Source organism: Triturus cristatus, chromosome 1_1, assembly GCF_964204655.1.
Source record: "Triturus cristatus chromosome 1_1, aTriCri1.1, whole genome shotgun sequence".
NCBI lineage: Eukaryota > Metazoa > Chordata > Amphibia > Caudata > Salamandridae > Triturus > Triturus cristatus.
The window spans coordinates 299,307,581-299,320,234 of record NC_140579.1 but is presented as its reverse complement, the minus strand read 5'-3'; positions in this window follow the sequence as shown (position 1 = coordinate 299,320,234).

Below are 12,654 nucleotides of genomic sequence, written 5' to 3'. Positions count from 1 at the left end.
GTGCAGTGGTGTTTGTGCAATGTAGGTGGTCATGCAGGGGGTGGTGTTTCAGGTTTTAGGTTAGTGCAGTGGTGGTCGGGCAGTGTAGGTGGTCTTGCAGGGGTGGTGTTTCAGGGTTTAGGGCAGTGGTGTTTGGGCTGTTTAGGGGGTCCTGCTTGGGGTGGTGTTTCAGGGTTTAGGGCAGTGCAGTGGTGCTCGGGCAGTGTAGGGGGTCTTGCTGGGGTGGTGTTTTAGGGTTTAGGGCAGTGCAGAGGTGTTTGGGCCGTGTGAGGGGTCATGCTGGGGATGGTGTTTCAGGGTTTAGGGCAGTGCAGTGGTTTTCGGGCAGTGTAGGGGGAGTTGCTCTGGGTGGTGTTTCAGGGTTTAGGGCAGTGAAGTGGTGTTTGGGCAGTGTAGGGTGTCTTGCTGGGGGTGTTGTTTCAGGGTTTAGGGCAGTGCAGTCGTTTTTGAGCACTGTAGGGGGTCGTGCTGGTGTTTTACGGTTTAGGGCAGTGCAGTGGTGTTCGGGCAGTGTTGGGGGTCGTGCTGGAGGAGGTGTTTTAGGGTTTAGGGCAGTGCAGTGCTGATCGGGCAGTGTATGGGGTCATGCAGGGGGTGGTTTTTTAGGGTTTAGGGCAGTGCATTGATGTTCGGGCAGTGAAGGGGGTCGTGCTGGGGGTGTTGTTTTAGGGCTTATGGCAGTGCATTGGCTTTCGGGCAGTGTAGGGGGTCAAGCTGGGGGGGGTTTAGGATTTAGAGCAAGGCAAGTGCTGTTCGGGCACTGTAGGGGGTCATGCTGGGGGTGGTGTTTCAGGGTTTAGGGCAGTGCAGTGGTGTTCAGCCAGTGTTGGGGGTCGTGCTGGGATTGGTGTTTCAGGGTTTAGGGCAGTACAGTGGTGGTCGGGCAGTTTAGGGGGTAGTGCTGGGTCTTGTATTTCAGGGTTTTGAGCAGTGCAGTGGTGTTCAGGCAGTGTAGTTGGTCATGCTGTCACTGGTGTTTTAGGGTTTAGGGCAGTGCAATGGTGTTCGGGCAGTGTTGGGGTCGTGCTGGGGTTGTTTTTCATGGTTTAGGGCAGACCAGTGGTGTTCGGGCAGTGTATGGGGTCGGGCTGGGGGTGTTGTTTCTGGGTTTAGGCCAGTGCAGTGGTGTTCTTGCAGTGTAGGGTGATGTGCTGGGGGGGTTTTAGGGTCTAGGGCAGTGCAGTGGTGTTCGGGCAGTGTAGGGGATCATGTCATGCTGGGGGTGGTGATTCAGGGTTTAGGGCAGTGCAGCGGTGTTCGGGCACTGTAGGGGGTCGTGCAGGGGTGGTATTTCAGGGTTTAGGGCAGTGCAGTGGTTTTCGGGCAGTGTAGGGGGTGTTGATCGGGGTGGTGTTTCAGGGTTTAGGGCAGTGGTGTTAGGGCAGTGTAGGGGGTCATGCTGGGGGTGGTGTTTCAGGGTTTAGGGCATTACAGTGGTGTTCGGGCAGTGTAGGGTGTGGTGCTTGGGCTGGTGTTGCAGGGTTTAGGGCAGTGCAGTGGTGGTCGGGAAGTTTAGGGGTCGTGCTGCGGCTGGTAATTCAGGGTTTAGGGCAGTGCAGTGGTGTTCGGGCAGTGTAGGGGGTCGTGCTGGGGGTGATGTTTCAGGGTTTAGGACAGTGCAGTGGTGTTCAGGCAGTGTAGTTGGTGGTGCAGGGGTGGTGTTTCAGGGTTTAGGGCAGTGCAGTGGTGTTCGGGCAGTGTAGGGGGTCGTGCTGGGTGTGGTGTTTTAGGGTTTAGGGCAGTGCAGTGGTGTTTGGGCAGTGTGAGGGGTCGTGCTGGCTCTCGTGTTTTATGGTTTAGGGCAGTGCATTAGTGTGAGGGCAGTGTAGGGGGTCGTGCTGGGGCTGGTGTTTCAGGGTTTAGAGCAGAGCAGTGGTGTTCGGGCAGTGTAGGTGGTCATGCTGGGGCTGATGTTTCAGGGTTTAGGGCAGTGCAGTGGTGTTCGGGCAGTGTAGGGGATTGCGCTGGGTCTGGTGTTTCAGGGTTTTGGGCAGTGCAGGGGTGTTCAGGCAGTGTAGGGGGACATACTGGGGGTGGTGTTTCAGGGTGTAGGGCTGACCAGTGGTGTTCTGACAGTGTAGGGGTAGTGTTGGGGGTGGTGTTTCAGGATTTAGGGCAGCGCAGTGGTGTTTGTGTAGTGTGGGTGGATGTGCTGGTGATGGTGTTTCAGGGTTTAGGGCAGTGCAATGGTGTTCGTGCTGTGTGGGGGTCATGCTGGGGATGGTGTTTCAGAGTTTAGGGCAGTGCAGTGGTGTTCAGGCAGTTTGGGGGTTATGCTGGGGCTGTTGTTTCAGGGCTTAGGGCAGTGCAGTGGTGTTCGGGGAGTGTAAGGGGTCATACTAGGGCTGGTGTTTCAGGGTTTAAGGCAGTGCAGTGGTGTTCGGGTAATGTAAGGCATCGTGCTGGGGGTGGCATTTCAGGGTTTAGGGTAGTGCAGTGGTGTTCGGGTACTGTAGGGGGTCATGCTGGGGGTGTTGTTTCAGGGTTTACGGCAGTGCAGTGGTGTTTGGGCAGTGTAGGGGGTCGTGCTTGGGCTGGTGTTTCGGGGTTTAGGGCAGTGCATTAGTGTTTGGGTAGTGTAAGGGGTCGTGCTGGGGGAGGTGTTTCAGGATTTAGGGCAGTGCAGTGGTGTTCGGGTATTGTAGGGGGTCGTGCTGGGGGTGGTGTTTCAGGGTTTAGGGAAGTGCAGTGGTGTTCGGGCAGTGTAGAGTGTCATGCTTGGGCTGGTGTTGCAGTGTTTAGGGCAGTGCAGTGGTGTTCAGCCAGTATAGGGGGTCGAGCTGGGGCTGGTGTTTCAGGGTTTAGGGCAGTGCAGTGGTGGTCGGCAGTTTAGGGTGTAGTGCTGGGGCTTGTATTTCAGTGTTTTGAGCAGTGCAGTGGTGTTCGGGCAGTGTAGGGGGTCATGCTGGCACTGGTGTTTTAGGGTTTAGGGCAGTGCAATGGTGTTCGGGCAGTGTTGGGGGTCGTGCTGGGGTTGTTTTTCATGGTTCAGGGCAGATCAGCGGTGTTCGGGCAGTGTAGGTGGTCGTGCTGTTGCTGGTGTTTCAGGGTTTAGGGAAGAACAGTGATGTTCAGGCAGTGCAGGGGGACGAACTGGGGTGGTGTTCCAGGGTTTAGGGCAGACCAGTGGTGTTCGGGCAGTGTATGGGGTCGTGCTGGGGGTGTTGTTTCTGGGTTTAGGCCAGTGCAGTGGTGTTCTTGCAGTGTAGGGTGATGTGCTGGGGGGGTTTAGGGTCTAGGGCAGTGCAGTGGTGTTCGGGCAGTGTAGGGGATCATGTCATGCTGGGGGTGGTGTTTCAGGGTTTAGGGCAGTGCAGTGGTGTTCGGGCACTGTAGGGGGTCGTGCAGGGGGTGGTGTTTCAGGGTTTAGGGCAGTGCAGTGGTTTTCGGGCAGTGTAGGGGGTGTTGCTCTGGGTGGTGTTTCAGGGTTTAGGGCATTATAGTGGTGTTTGGGCAGTGTAGGGTGTCGTGCTTGGGCTGGTGTTGCAGGGATTTGGGCAGTGCAGTGGTGTTCAGGCAGTGTAGGGGGTCGTGATGGGGCTGGTGTTTCAGGGTTTAGGGCAGTGCAGTGGTGGTCGGGAAGTTTAGGGGTCATGCTGCAGCTGGTAATTCAGGGTTTAGGGCAGTGCAGTGGTGTTCGGGCAGCGTAGGGTGTCGTGCTAGGGCTGGTGTTTCAGGGTTTAGGGCAGTGCAGTGGTGTTCGGGCAGTGTAGGGGGTTGTGCTGGCACTGGTGTCTTAGGGTTTAGGGCAGTGCAGTGGTGTTCTTGCAGTGTAGGGGGATGTGCTCGGGGGTGTTTTAGGGTTTGGGGCAGTGCAGTGGTGTTCAGGTAGTGTAGGGGGTCATGTCATGCTGGGGGTGGTGTTTCAGGGTTTAGGGCAGTGCAGTGGTGTTCGGGCACTGTAGGGGGCGTGCAGGGTGTGGTGTTTCAGGGTTTACGGCAGTGCAGTGGTTTTTGGGCAGTGTAGGGGGTGTTGCTCTGGGTGGTGTTTCAGGGTTTAGGGCAATGGTGTTAGGGCAGGGTAGAGGTTCATGCTGGGGGTGGTGTTTCAGGGTTTAGGGCAGAGCAGTTGTGTTTGGGCAGTGTAGGGGGTCTTGCTGGGGGTGTCGTTTCAGGGTTTAGGGCAGTGCAGTCGTTTTTGAGCACTGTAGGGGGTCGTGCTGGTGTTTTACGGTTTAGGGCAGTGCAGTGGTGTTCAGGCAGTGTTGGGGGTCGTGCTGGGGGAGGTGTTTTAGGGTTTAGGGCAGTGCAGTGGTGTTCGGGCAGTGTAGGGTGTGGTGCTTGGGCTGGTGTTGCAGGGTTTAGGGCAGTGCAGTGGTGGTCGGGAAGTTTAGGGGTCGTGCTGCGGCTGGTAATTCAGGGTTTAGGGCAGTGCAGTGGTGTTCGGGCAGTGTAGGGGGTCGTGCTGGGGGTGATGTTTCAGGGTTTAGGACAGTGCAGTGGTGTTCAGGCAGTGTAGGCGGTGGTGCAGGGGTGGTGTTTCAGGGTTTAGGGCAGTGCAGTGGTGTTCGGGCAGTGTAGGGGGTCGTGCTGGGTGTGGTGTTTTAGGGTTTAGGGCAGTACAGTGGTGTTTGGGCAGTGTGAGGGGTCGTGCTGGCTCTCGTGTTTTATGGTTTAGGGCAGTGCATTAGTGTGAGGGCAGTGTAAGGGGTGGTGCTGGGGCTGGTGTTTCAGGGTTTAGAGCAGAGCAGTGGTGTTCGGGCAGTGTAGGTGGTCATGCTGGGGCTGATGTTTCAGGGTTTAGGGCAGTGCAGTGGTGTTCGGGCAGTGTAGGGGGTTGTGCTGGGTCTGGTGTTTCAGGGTTTTGGGCAGTGCAGGGGTGTTCGGGCAGTGTAGGGGGACATACTGGGGGTGGTGTTTCAGGGTGTAGGGCAGACCAGTGGTGTTCTGACAGTGTAGGGGTAGTGTTGGGGGTGGTGTTGGGGGTGGTGTTTCAGGATTTAGGGCAGCACAGTGGTGTTTGTGCAGTGTAGGTGGATGTGCTGGTGATGGTGTTTCAGGGTTTAGGGCAGTGCAGTGGTGTTCGTGCTGTGTGGGGGGTCATGCTGGGGATGGTGTTTCAGAGTTTAGGGCAGTGCAGTGGTGTTCAGGCAGTTTGGGGGTTATGCTGGGGCTATTGTTTCAGGGCTTAGGGCAGTGCAGTAGTGTTCGGGGAGTGTAAGGGGTCATACTGGGGCTGGTGTTTCAGGGATTAGGGCAGTGCAGTGGTGTTCGGGTAATGTAAGGCATCGTGCTGGGGGTGGCATTTCAGGGTTTAGGGTAGTGCAGTGGTGTTCGGGTACTGTAGGGGGTCGTGCTGGGGGTGTTGATTCAGGGTTTTTGGCAGTGCAGTGGTGTTTGGGCAGTGTAGGGGGTCGTGCTTGGGCTGGTGTTTCGGGGTTTAGGGCAGTGCATTAGTGTTTGGGTAGTGTAAGGGGTCGTGCTGGGGGTGGTGTTTCAGGATTTAGGGCAGTGCAGTGGTGTTTGGGTATTGTAGGGGGTCGTGCTGGGGTGGTGTTTCAGGGTTTAGGGAAGTGCAGTGGTGTTCGGGCAGTGTAGAGTGTCATGCTTGGGCTGGTGTTGCAGGGTTTAGGGCAGTGCAGTGGTGTTCAGCCAGTATAGGGGGTCGAGCTGGGGCTGGTGTTTCAGGGTTTAGGGCAGTGCAGTGGTGGTCGGCAGTTTAGGGGGTAGTGCTGGGGCTTGTATTTCAGTGTTTTGAGCAGTGCAGTGGTGTTCGGGCAGTGTAGGGGGTCATGCTGGCACTGGTGTTTTAGGGTTTAGGGCAGTGCAATGCTGTTCGGGCAGTGTTGGGGGTCGGGCTGGGGTTGTTTTTCATGGTTCAGGGCAGATCAGTGGTGTTCGGGCAGTGTAGGTGGTCGTGCTGTTGCTGGTGTTTCAGGGTTTAGGGAAGAACAGTGATGTTCAGGCAGTGTAGGGGGACGAACTGGGGTGGTGTTCCAGGGTTTAGGGCAGACCAGTGGTGTTCGGGCAGTGTATGGGGTGATGTGCTGGGGGGGTTTAGGGTCTAGGGCAGTGCAGTGGTGTTCGGGCAGTGTAGGGGATCATGTCATGCTGGGGGTGGTGTTTCAGGGTTTAGGGCAGTGCAGTGGTGTTCGGGCACTGTAGGGGGTCGTGCAGGGGGTGGTGTTTCAGGGTTTAGGGCAGTGCAGTGGTTTTCGGGCAGTGTAGGGGGTGTTGATCGGGTAGTGTTTCAGGGTTTAGGGCATTATAGTGGTGTTTGGGCAGTGTAGGGTGTCGTGCTTGGGCTGGTGTTGCAGGGTTTAGGGCAGTGCAGTGGTGTTCAGGCAGTGTAGGGGGTCGTGATGGGGCTGGTGTTTCAGGGTTTAGGGCAGTGCAGTGGTGGTCGGGAAGTTTAAGGGTCATGCTGCAGCTGGTAATTCAGGGTTTAGGGCAGTGCAGTGGTGTTCGGGCAGCGTAGGGTGTCGTGCTAGGGCTGGTGTTTCAGGGTTTAGGGCAGTGCAGTGGTGTTCGGGCAGTGTAGGGGGTTGTGCTGGCACTGGTGTCTTAGGGTTTAGGGCAGTGCAATGGTGTTTGGGCAGTGTAGGTGGTCGTGCTGGTGCTGGTGTTTCAGGGTTTAGGGAAGGGTAGTGATGTTCGGGCAATGTAGGGGGTCGTTCTGGGAGTGGTGTTTCAGGGTTTAGGGCAGTGCAGTGGTGTTCTTGCAGTGTAGGGGGATGTGCTCGGGGGTGTTTTAGGGTTTAGGGCAGTGCAGTGGTGTGCAGGTAGTGTAGGGCGTCGTGTCATGCTGGGGGTGGTGTTTCAGGGTTTAGGGCAGTGCAGTGGTTTTTGGGCAGTGTAGGGGGTGTTGCTCTGGGTGGTGTTTCAGGGTTTAGGGCAATGGTGTTAGGGCAGTGTAGAGGTTCATGCTGGGGGTGGTGTTTCAGGGTTTAGGGCAGAGCAGTGGTGTTTGGGCAGTGTAGGGGGTCTTGCTGGGGGTGTTGTTTCAGGGTTTAGGGCAGTGCAGTAGTTTTTGAGCACTGTAGGGGGTCGCGCTGGGGCTGGTGCTTTAGGGTTTAGAGCAGTGCAGTGGTGTTCGGGCAGTGTAGGGGGTCGTGCTGGGGGTGGTGTTTTAGGGTTTAGGGCAGTGCAGTGGTGTTCGGGCAGTGTATGGGGTCATGCTGGGGGTGGTGTTGTAGGGTTTAGGGGGGTGCAGTGATGTTCGGGCAGTGTAGGGGGTCGTGCTGGGGGTGTTGTTTTAGGGTCTATGCAGTGCAGTGGTTTTCGGGCAGAGTAGGGGGTCAAGCTGGGGGTAGTGTTTTAGGATTTAGAGCAGTGCAGTTGTGTTCGGGCACTGTAGGGGGTCGTGCTGGGGGTGGTGTTTCAGGGTTTATGGCAGTGCAGTGGTGTTTGTGCAATGTAGGGGGTCATGCAGGGGGTGGTGTTTCAGGTTTTAGGTTAGTGCAGTGGTGCTCGGGCAGTGTAGGTGGTCTTGCAGGGGGTGGTGTTTCAGGGTTTAGGGCAGTGGTGTTTGGGCTGTTTAGGGGGTCGAGCTGGGGCTGGTGTTTCAGGGTTTAGGGCAGTGCAGTGGTGTTCGGGCAGTGTATGGGGTCATGCTGGGGCTGGTGTTTCAGGGTTTAGGGCAGTGCAGTGTTGTTCGGGCAGTGTAGGGGGTCGTGCTGGGGCTGGTGTTTTAGGGTTTAGGGCAGTGCAATGGTGTTCGGGCAGTGTAGTGGGTCGTGCTGGGGGTAGTGTTTCAGGGTTTAGGGCAGTGCAGTGGTGTTCGGGTATTGTAGGGGGTCGTGCTGGGGGTGGTGTTTCATGGTTTAGGGCAGTGCAGTGGTGGTCTGGTAGTATAGGGGTCATGATGGGGGTGGTGTTTCAGGTATTAGGGCAGTGCAGTGGTGTTCAGGCAGTGTAGGGTGTCATGCTTGGGCTGGTGTTGCAGGGTTTAGGGCAGTGCAGTGCTGTTCAGCCAGAGTAGGGGGTCATGCTGGGGCTGGTGTTTCAGGGTTTAGGGCAGTGCAGTGGTGGTCGGGCAGTTTAGGGGTAGTGCTGGGGCTTGTATTTCAGTGTTTTGAGCAGTGCAGTGGTTTTCGGGCAGTGTAGGGGGTCATGCTGGCACTGTTGTTTTAGGGTTTAGGGCAGTGCAATGGTGTTCGGGCAGTGTTGGGGGTCGTGCTGGGGTTGATTTTCATGGTTTAGGGCAGAGCAGTGGTGTTCGGGCAGTGTAGGTGGTCGTGCTGTTGCTGGTGTTTCAGGGTTTAGGGAAGACCAGTGATGTTCAGGCAGTGTAGGGGGACCAACTGGGGTGGTGTTCCAGGGTTTAGGGCAGACCAGTGGTGTTCGGGCAGTGTATGGGGTCGTGCTGGGGGTGTTGTTTCTGGGTTTAGGCCAGTGCAGTGGTGTTCTTGCAGTGTAGGGTGATGTGCTGCGGGGGGTTTAGGGTCTAGGGCACTACGGTGGTGTTCGGGCAGTGTAGGGTGTCGTGCTTGGGCTGATGCTGCAGGATTTAGGGTAGTGCAGTGGTGTTCAGGCAGTGTAGGGGGTCGTGATGGGGCTGGTGTTTCAGGGTTTAGGGCAGTGCAGTGGTGGTCGGGAAGTTTAGGGGTCGTGCTGCGGCTGGTAATTCAGGGTTTAGGGCAGTGCAGTGGTGTTCGGGCAGCGTAGGGTGTCGTACTAGGGCTGGTGTTTCAGGGTTTAGGGCAGTGCAGTGGTGTTCGGGCAGTGTAGGGGGTTGTGCTGGCACTGGTGTCTTAGGGTTTAGGGCAGTGCAATGGTGTTTGGGCAGTGTTGGTGGTCGGGCTGGTGCTGGTTTTTCAGGGTTTAGGGCAGGGTAGTTGTGTTCGGACAGTGTAGGGGGTCGTTCTGGGAATGGTGTTTTGGGTTTAGGGCAGTGCAGTGGTGTTCTTGCAGTGTAGGGGGATGTGCTCGGGGGTGTTTTAGGGTTTAGGGCAGTGCAGTGGTGTTCAGGTAGTGTAGGGGGTCATGTCATGCTGGGGGTGGTGTTTCAGGGTTTAGGGCAGTGCAGTGGTGTTCGGGCACTGTAGGGGGCGTGCAGGGTGTGGTGTTTCAGGGTTTAGGGCAGTGCAGTGATTTTTGGGCAGTGTAGGGGGTGTTGCTCTGGGTGGTGTTTCAGGGTTTAGGGCAATGGTGTTAGGGCAGTGTAGGGGTTCATGCTGGAGGTGGTGTTTCAGGGTTTAGGGCAGTGCAGTGGTGTTTGGGCAGTGTAGGGGGTCTTGCTGGGGGTGTTGTTTCAGGGTTTAGGGCAGGGCAGTGGTTTTTGAGCACTGTAGGGGGTCACGCTGGGGCTGGTACTGAAGGGTTTAGAGCAGTGCAGGGGTGTTCAGGCAGTGTAATGGGTCATGCTGGGGGTGGTGTTTTAGGGTTTAGGACAGTGCAGTGGTGTTCGGGCAGTGTATGGGGTCATGCTGGGGGTGGTGTTTTAGGGTTTAGGGCGGTGCAGTGATGTTCGGGCAGTGTAGGGGGTCGTGCTGGGAGGTGTTGTTTTAGGGTTTATGCAGTGCAGTGTTTTTTGGGCAGTGTAGGGGGTCAAGCTGGGGGTAGTGTTTTAGGATTTAGAGCACTGCAGCGGTGTTCGGGCACTGTAGGGGGTCGTGCTGGGGTGGTGTTTCAGGGTTTAGGGCTGTGCAGTGGTGTTTGTGCAATGTAGGGGGTGGTGTTTCAGGTTTTAGGTTAGTGCAGTGGTGCTCGGGCAGTGTAGGTGGTCTTGCAGGGGGTGGTGTTTCAGGGTTTAGGGCAGTGCAGAGGTGTTTGGGCAGTGTGAGGGGTCATGCTGGGGCTGGTGTTTTATGGTTTAGGGCAAAGCAGTGGTGTTCGGGCAGTGTAGGGGGTCGTGCTGGGGCTGGTGTTTTAGGGTTTTGGGCAGTGCAGTGGTGTTCTGGTAGTATAGGGGGTCATGCTGGGGGTGGTGTTTCAGGTATTAGGGCAGTGCAGTGGTGTTCGGGCAGTGTAGGGTGTCATGCTTGGGCTGGTGTTGCAGGGTTTAGGGCAGTGCAGTGCTGTTCAGCCAGTGTAGGGGGTCGTGCTGGGACTGGTGTTTCAGGGTTTAGGGCAGTGCAGTGGTGGTCGGGCAGTTTAGGGGTAGTGCTGGGGCTTGTATTTTCGTGTTTTGAGCAGTGCAGTGGTTTTCGGGCAGTGTAGGGGGTCATGCTGGCTTTGGTGTTTTAGGGTTTAGGGCAGTTCAATGGTGTTCGGGCAGTGTTGGGGGTCGTGCTGGGGTTATTTTTCATGGTTTAGGGCAGAGCAGTGGTGTTTGGGCAGTGTAGGTGGTCGTGCTGTTGCTGGTGTTTCAGGGTTTAGGGAAGACCAGTGATGTTCAGGCAGTGTAGGGGGACGAACTGGGGTGGTGTTCCAGGGTTTAGGGCAGACCAGTGGTGTTCGGGCAGTGTATGGGGTCGTGCTGGGGGTGTTGTTTCTGGGTTTAGGCCAGTGCAGTGGTGTTCTTGCAGTGTAGGGTGATGTGCTGCAGGGGGTTTAGGGTCTAGGGCAGTGCAGTGGTGTTCGGGCAGTGTAGGGGATCATGTCATGCTGGGGGTGGTGTTTCAGGGTTTAGGGCAGTGCAGTGGTGTTCGGGCACTGTAGGGGGTCGTGCAGGGGGTGGTGTTTCAGGGTTTAGGGCAGTGCAGTGGTTTTCGGGCAATGTAGGGGGTGTTGCTCGGGGTGGTGTTTCAGGGATTAGGGCAGTGGTGTTAGGGCAGTGTAGGGGGTCATGCTGGGGGTGGTGTTTCAGGGTTTACGGCATTACAGTGGTGTTCGGGCAGTGTAGGGTGTCGTGCTTGGGCTGGTGCTGCAGGATTTAGGGCAGTGCAGTGGTGTTCAGGCAGTGTAGGGGGTCATGATGGGGCTGGTGTTTCAGAGCTTAGGGCAGTGCAGTGGTGGTCGGGAAGTTTAGGGGTCGTGCTGCGGCTGGTAATTCAGGATTTAGGGCAGTGCAGTGGTGTTCGGGCAGCGTAGGGTGTCGTGCTAGGGCTAGTGTTTCAGGGTTTAGGGCAGTGCAGTGGTGTTCGGGCAGTGTAGGGGGTTGTGCTGGCACTGGTGTTTTAGGGTTTAGGGCAATGCAATGGTGTTCGGGCAGTGTAGGGGGTCGTTCTGGGGGTGGTGTTTCAGGGTTTAGGGCAGTGCAGTGGTGTTCTTGCAGTGTAGGGGGATGTGCTCGGGGGTGTTTTAGGGTTTGGGGCAGTGCAGTGGTGTTCAGGTAGTGTAGGGGGTCATGTCATGCTGGGGGTGGTGTTTCAGGGTTTAGGGCAGTGCAGTGGTGTTCGGGCACTGTAGGGGGCGTGCAGGGTGTGGTGTTTCAGGGTTTACGGCAGTGCAGTGGTTTTTGGGCAGTGTAGGGGGTGTTGCTCTGGGTGGTGTTTCAGGGTTTAGGGCAATGGTGTTAGGGCAGTGTAGGGGTTCATGCTGGGGGTGGTGTTTCAGGGTTTAGGGCAGTGCAGTAGTGTTTGGGCAGTGTAGGGGGTCTTGCTGTGGGTGTTGTTTCAGGGTTTAGGGCAGGGCACGGCAGTGGTTTTTGAGCACTGTAGGGGGTCACGCTGGGGCTGGTACTGAAGGGTTTAGAGCAGTGCAGGGGTGTTCAGGCAGTGTAGGGGGTCGTGCTAGGGGTGGTGTTTTAGGGTTTAGGGCAGTGCAGTGGTGTTCGGGCAGTGTATGGGGTCATGCTGGGGGTGTGATTTAGGGTTTAGGGCGGTGCAGTGATGTTCAGGCAGTGTAGGGGGTCGTGCTGGGGGTGTTGTTTTAGGGTTTATGCAGTGCAGTGTTTTTCGGGCAGTGTAGGGGGTCAATCTGGGGGTAGTGTTTTAGGATTTAGAGCACTGCAGCGGTGTTCGGGCACTGTAGGGGGTCGTGCTGGGGTGGTGTTTCAGGGTTTAGGGCTGTGCAGTGGTGTTTGTGCAATGTAGGGGTCATGCATGGGGTGGTGTTTCAGGTTTTAGGTTAGTGCAGTAGTGCTCGGGCAGTGTAGGTGGTCTTGCAGGGGGTGGTGTTTCAGGGTTTAGGGCAGTGGTGTTTGGGCTGTTTAGGGGGTCCTGCTGGGGGTGGTGTTTCAGGGTTTAGGGCAGTGCAGAGGTGTTTGGGCAGTGTGAGGGGTCCTGCTGGGGCTGGTGTTTTATGGTTTAGGGCAGAGCAGTGGTGTTCGGACAGTGTAGGGGTCGTGCTGGGGCTGGTGTTGTAGGGTTTAGGGCAGTGCAATGGTGTTCAGGAAGTTTAGGGGGTCATGCTGGGTCTCGTATTTTAAGGTTTGGGGCAGTGTATTAGTGTTTGGGCAGTATAGGGGGTCATGCTGGGGCTGGTGTTTCGGGGTTTAGGGCAGTGCAGTGGAGTTCACGCAGTGTAGGTGGTTGTGCTGGGGCTTATGTTTCAGGGTTTAGGGCAGTGCAGTGGTGTTCGGGCAGTGAAGGCGGTCGTGCTGGGGCTGGTGTTTCAGGGTTTAGGGCAGTGCAGGGGTGTTTGGGCAGTGTACGGGGACATACTGGGGGTGGTGTTTCAGGGTGTAGGGCAGACCAGTGGTGTTCGGACAGTGTAGGGGGTAGCGTTGGGGGTGGTGTTTCAGGGTTTAGGGCAGTGCAGTTGTGTTTTTGTAGTGTAGATGGATGTGCTGGTAGTGGTGTTTTAGGGTTTAGGGCAGTGCAGTGGTGTTCCGATAGTGTAGGGTGTCGTGCTGTGGGTGGTGTTTCATGTTTTAGGGCAGTGCAGTGG